This window comes from Syngnathus floridae, unplaced genomic scaffold, assembly GCF_059516105.1.
Source record: "Syngnathus floridae isolate MCC-2025c unplaced genomic scaffold, RoL_Sflo_1.0 HiC_scaffold_86, whole genome shotgun sequence".
NCBI classification, from domain to species: Eukaryota; Metazoa; Chordata; class Actinopteri; order Syngnathiformes; family Syngnathidae; genus Syngnathus; species Syngnathus floridae.
This window is the reverse complement of record NW_028284114.1, coordinates 1-5,836: the sequence shown is the minus strand read 5'-3', so window position 1 is coordinate 5,836 and position 5,836 is coordinate 1. Positions and strand designations below refer to the sequence as shown.

The window sequence follows — 5,836 nt, the reverse complement described above, 5'->3', positions numbered from 1 at the left end:
GTTGGTCCAGTAATGCCAGACGGATGAGTGACTGAAGAATGTAGCTATTTTGTCTGAGAAAAAGGTGTGCTCATTGATGAGCTTACCTGTCCTTGTTGCTTCAGCGCTGACTCCAGATCTGCTACTCTGCTTTGATAGTGACCCATTTCTACCATCAGCTTTTCTCTGGTCTGAAAGGAGGAGGAGGGAGGCTCCTCCTCCTCCTTTCAGACCAGAGAACACCCGAGGCTGGGTGAGAACGGGGAGGCTGCGACCCGGCCGGGGGTTGCGGGAAGGGGCGCCACCTTGATCTCCTTCTCGGCGTCGTAGTCCCCTTTCGCTGGTCTGGGCTAGCAGAGCGTAGGCTCGTTGCAGCGCTTGATATTCTTGCGTCAGCTGGCGGTAGCGAAGCTCCGCCTCTTCATGCACACACCAATGCAACACAGCACTAGTACCAGAATCAGTCAGACCGGCGACAAAGCACCCGCGACGCAAAGACGAGTCCGATTCCAGGCTGAAGAGGAATGTTTGGTGCCAATACGCTGGCAGAAATGGCGGGCTACCTCTTCGGGTTCCGTGTCGGGGGTTCTGTCGGTGTGAAAAGACAAGGACGATCCGTCCGAGTCCACCAACACGTCTTCGTCGTAGCCGTAAAATGTTTCGATGACCTGCGGGCGCGGAAGCAAACATCTCTCTGAACAAACTGAAGCGACACCTCACGATGAATCGACGAGAGGAACGATAGCGAGAAAAAGGCCATTTCATCTTGCGCAACACCAAGCAGCCGCAAACAAACAGACTCACCTTGCAGGACCTCACGCTTTGTTCCTCCTCAGAGATTCTCGACGTCGGTATCGTAGCAGCAAATCTCTCTCCTGTCGACACAAATAATCCGCCTTTGAGATTCTTTGGATGCAAAGGGAACGAACGGCTCCGGCGCAGAAACAAACGCGACTCACAATGACATTTCTGACATGAGCTCCTGTCTCCAGAGCCTGAAAAACACGTCACCGGCGATGATTGGAGGGACGCTCGTCTTTTCCAAAAGTGACAACTACAGGGTGTGTCAGGGTTTTCCAGATTATCTTTATCGTATCATTGTGTTGCTTTGACTTTGACTGCGACCTGTAATAAATAATATTATTTATCCCTTATTTATCCCTATCGCTTATCCCTTCCTACACAAAGTCGTAAAACACCCCTTGCTATGTTTTGACTAGAGGTCAAGGGCTTCCTCTATTCAATCCACTCTTACACCCACCCTGTTTCTCTTAATTAAAATGCTCGTGCAGGAGCCGAGAGTCAGACTTCATTCGTACAACGGATGGACTCTCCACCTGCAGGTGTCCAAAAGAACTTACTTGTCTCCCGTGTGGTTCTTGCAAAATAAGTTGGAGCGAGCGCAACTCTAACAGGGTGCATTTTGCCACTAGCTGCCTACGGACAATGACGTCGCGCTCGCGGCTCATGGTTGACGGGCTGAGCAGCCGGGCAAGTCCGTCGTTTTCAGCGCACAGCGAGTGGCAAAGGCGCTGACAAAACGGGAGCTTTGAGCTGCTGAAAACGGCAAAACAAGTCTAAAGCGTGTTCAAACGCGTGCGCACAATGCTCCTGCTTGAAAGGTCGGAATTTAAGGGGCCAATTTTTTGGATGGCGGCCGCCGGCCAAGCTTTGGACGGAAAAGGTTTCCTGGCGACAGCGAGCGAGCGCGGCGCTGCCGTACGTGCACCGAGTCGCCTGCCTGAAGACCTTGGACAAGTCGTCGATGATGTGCCGCTGCTCCACAACTTGAAGGAACTCCATTTCACCGTCCTGCTGGCCGCAACCGCGGTCCAGGTCATTGAGCGAACTAGGCCTTCTCTGTGGAACACAAATGCAGTGGACTCTGTTGGCACGCCGCCGTTGTCCGCGTCGACTTACCAAGCTTGCCATCTCCTCGTTCTCCTGGGTGACAAAGCGCACTTTGTTTTCAAGGCGACACAGCACCAGCGAGAGTTCTTCATTCTTCCTGCTCAGGCGTTTGTTTTTGTACAGGAGTGGCAGAAACTGGCTTTCTGTTTCTCTCAGTCGCTTTAGCTGCAAGCATGAAGTGCGGGATGTGAAAGACGCACAACACGCGGGCCAGAACGTATCCATTCCTTTTGCATCGGTTTGAACGGAATCGTGGCTTTGGCTCCCAATAAAAGACATCTACCAGGCAACCGACTCGCCGCGCCGCTCAACTAATAAGCAAGCGCAATGGGTGCCTCGCTGGATGGCGCGCATCAAACGTAGCGCAAACCTTCAAGCGTGCCGTCAATAAATTACCAGTTCATTGCGCTCTTCAGAAAGCAGGGCGTTTCGATCCTCCAGTTTCCTGATGACTGCGCTGAGCTCAGCGATTTTCAGATGAAACCGTCGCGTGTCCCGATCCTCCTGAGACTGAAAACGCCCCGCAACACACACACACAAGCACTCGTTCAAAGTTCAAAACTGTTTTTGTGCTACCTTCCTCCAGCAACGAACTAAGTCATGCGTACTGCAAGTGTGTGATGAGGTGGCTTACGCAATGAAGAGGATTGCTAGTAGCGGCGTTGACCCCACTTCCAGGGTAGTTTAGGCCCGCCCTTTGGGAATCCCTCAGGGCAGCGATCTGCTGCTCGGCAGCCTGAGTCTGCAGCTGAAGGCGGTGGACGTGGCCGGCCCCAGGGCTTCATCCAAAACACTAACCGCTCTGTCTTTCAGCTTGATCTCATCCGTCTGGATGTACAAACGGGGAGCGCTCAGGCAGGCGGGCAAACTCATTTGCCAGAATTGTGACAAAAACAAAGAGAGCAACCGGCCAATTTTGTTCTTGAATCGACTAGAACACCTTTGCTGTGACAAAAGCGAAGCGAGCAACCGGACATTTTCTTCTTGTGAAATAGAATAGAATAGAATGCCTTAGGTGTCATTGCACTGCAGGTATACAACGAAATTGGGAACATAGTCACGCACCGCGCATCTGATCAGTCCTACCAGTCGGCGGATCTCCCTCTCGCAGTCTCTCTTGGTTCGGCTCAGCTCCTCCCGATGCTGGTGATGAGCCGATCGGAGCTCGGCCGCTCGGGACTGCCAGGCCTGCTGGGCCGCTGCCAGGGCTTCTTCCGCGCTCCTGGTGGAGGCGACACCGCTCGGTCTCCCGACACCGCCGCGTCTCCTCCACCTCCGCCAGCAAAGCGCCCCCCCCTCCTCACCTGAGCAGACATTGCGCCACACCGGGCCGTTGAGACCGCAACGGAGCGCCGCGACGCTTACTGGGGACAAGCTACACAATACGGTAGCGGCCGCATCGAAGCCCGACGTGGCGTGCGGATAGTCAGACACGGATAGAGCGGATCACCTTGTCCATGGAGCCGTCCCTCAGGCTGAGGACCAAGGCATTCAGTCGCTGGATCTCTCCATCTTTGATTTTGATCACTCTCATCAGCTCCATTTCATGCTGCCGCAGTAATGTCTCCCTGGTAATGGCTAACTCTTTCTGCTTCTCCTCATGGAGTTTGCTTTTGAGTTCCGTCATGGCGGCGGTGGCACGGTGGTGCTCCGCCCGCAGGTCCTGACTTCTCTCTCTCTCCAGACAGCTGACCTGACATGACTTAGACTTAGACAAACTTTATTGTCATCTTGTCTGCACATGGTGCATACAAAACGAAATTCCGTTGCATACGTCTTACAACAAAGTAGTGATATTGCAGTTGAATAGAAGTAACATATCCTATGAAAATATATATATATACATATATACTATATATGTATATATATATATATTAAAAATAAGTATAAAGTGCAGCAGTGATAATTATGCAATAGTGCAAGTAGGCAAAACAGTATTCAAGAGTGTGCAGAGGAATGCTAAACCATGTATTAAACTTCTATTTAAAGGGTTTATACAAGTTCAGTAAAGTTGGTAGTGCGAGATAGTGCAAGATAGAGGTCCGTAGTGTCATAAAGTACAGTTCTGTGAATGTGTGATGCAGAGTTCAGTTTAGAGCTCAACAGTTCTAGTGTTCAACAGTCTGATGACAGCAGGGAAAAAGCTGTTGCAGAACCTGGTGGACCTGCAGCGGATGCTGCAAACCTCTTCCCAGAGGGCAGCAGGGAGAACAGTCCATGGTGGGGGTGTGATGGGTCATTGATGATGTTACGGGCACGGGACATGCAGCGCTGAGATGAAATGTCCTGAATGGAGGGAAGAGGAGCCCCTATGATCCTCTCTGCTGTCCTCACCACTCTCCTCACGTTCTTCCAATCGGAGGCGGTGCAGCCTCCACACCACACAGAGAGACAGCTTGTCAGAATGCTCTCTATGGTGCTCCTGTAGAACGTCCTCATGATGGGTGGGGGCAGGTGGGCTCTCCTCATCCTCCGCAGGAAGTACAAGCGCTTCTGTGCCCTCTTGACCAGTGCCGTAGTGTTCATAGTCCAGGTGAGGTCTTCTGTGATGTGGACCCCCAGGAATTTGGTGGTGCTGACCACCTCCACAGCTGAGCTGTTGATGATCAGTGGAGCGTGGTGAGGCTGTTTTTTCCTGAAGTCGACGATGATCTCCTTCATCTTCTCCTCATTCAGGATCAGGCTGTTTTCTCTGCACCAGCCCACCAGCTGCTCCACCTCCTCTCTGTAGTCCAGGTCGTTGTTGTCTCTGATGAGCCCCACCACCGTTGTGTCGTCTGCTGACTTCACGATGTGATTGGTGGTGAACCTGAGGACGCAGTCGTGTGTCATCAGGGTGCACAGCAGGGGGCTCAGGACGCAGCCCTGAAGGGAGCCTGTGCTGAGGGTGATGACATCAGAGGTGTTCTGTCCGACCCGGACTGACTGAGGTCTGTTGGTGAGGAAGTCTAGCAGCCAGTTGCGAAGGGGGGTGTTGAAGCCCAGGTGTTCCAATTTTCCTACCAGATGCTGTGGGATGATGGTGTTAAACGCTGAGCTGAAGTCCAGGAACAGCCTCCGCACATGGGTGTTCTTCTCCTCCAGGTGAGCCAGGCTCAGGTGAAGAACGGAGGAGATGGCGTCCTGAGTGGAGCGGTTTTGCCGGTCGGCAAACTGGAACGGGTCAAATAATAGGGGGAGTCTGGAAACGATGTGACCTTTAAGCAGCCTTTCGAAGCACTTCATCATAACCGGAGTCAGTGCAACAGGCCGGTAATCATTAAATGAGGTGATTTGAGGTTTCTTCGGCACCGGAATGATGGAGGCAGTCTTAAAGCACGCCGGCACTGTGGCTTGGCCCAGCGAGGTGTTAAAAATGTCTGTGATGACCCCAGCCAGATGACTTGCACATTCCCTGAACACACGCCCAGGAATGTTGTCGGGGCCAGGGGCCTTACAGGGGTTGACTCTCCTCAGGGTCTTCAACACATCGGCGGAGTCAAGGCAGAGTACCTCCTCTTCCTGATGGGGGACAGTTTTAACTGCTGGAGTGCCGTTTAGTGCCTCGAACCTCCCAAAGAAGTTATTTAGACCATTTAGAAAGTCAGCATCAACTACACCCACCGGGGGGGGGGGGAGGGTGAGTTGTAGTCTGTAATCGCCCGTATGCCTTGCCACATACTCCTGATGTTTTTGACGTCGTGGAAACGATCCTGAAATTTTCGACTGCGGTCTCGCTTCGCTATCCTGATGGCACGGTTCAAGTTGGCTCTCGCTGTCCTCAGTGTCTCCTTGTCGCCAGACTTGAAGGCAGAGTTCCGCGCTCGTAGCGTTTGACGTACCTCCTCAGTCATCCAGGGTCGTTGGTTGCCCCGGGTGATGATATTCTTAGTGGTGCTGACGTCCTCGGTGCATTTGTTGATGTAGGCTGACACAGTCATGGCACACGCATGTCTAATCTACATCG

At 52.6% G+C, this 5,836-nt stretch overlaps 1 long non-coding RNA gene across 1 annotated transcript; it reads right to left on the bottom strand.

The window, feature by feature from the left end:
• Positions 1–559: 559 nt before the first annotated feature.
• On the bottom strand, positions 560–1,050 carry LOC148377806 (uncharacterized). Its single transcript, XR_015856410.1, has 3 exons — positions 939–1,050; positions 784–854; positions 560–647 (listed from the first exon to the last, which is right to left on the bottom strand). It is a non-coding gene; the product is annotated as an uncharacterized LOC148377806 (long non-coding RNA).
• Between the last annotated feature and the right edge of the window lie 4,786 nt (positions 1,051–5,836).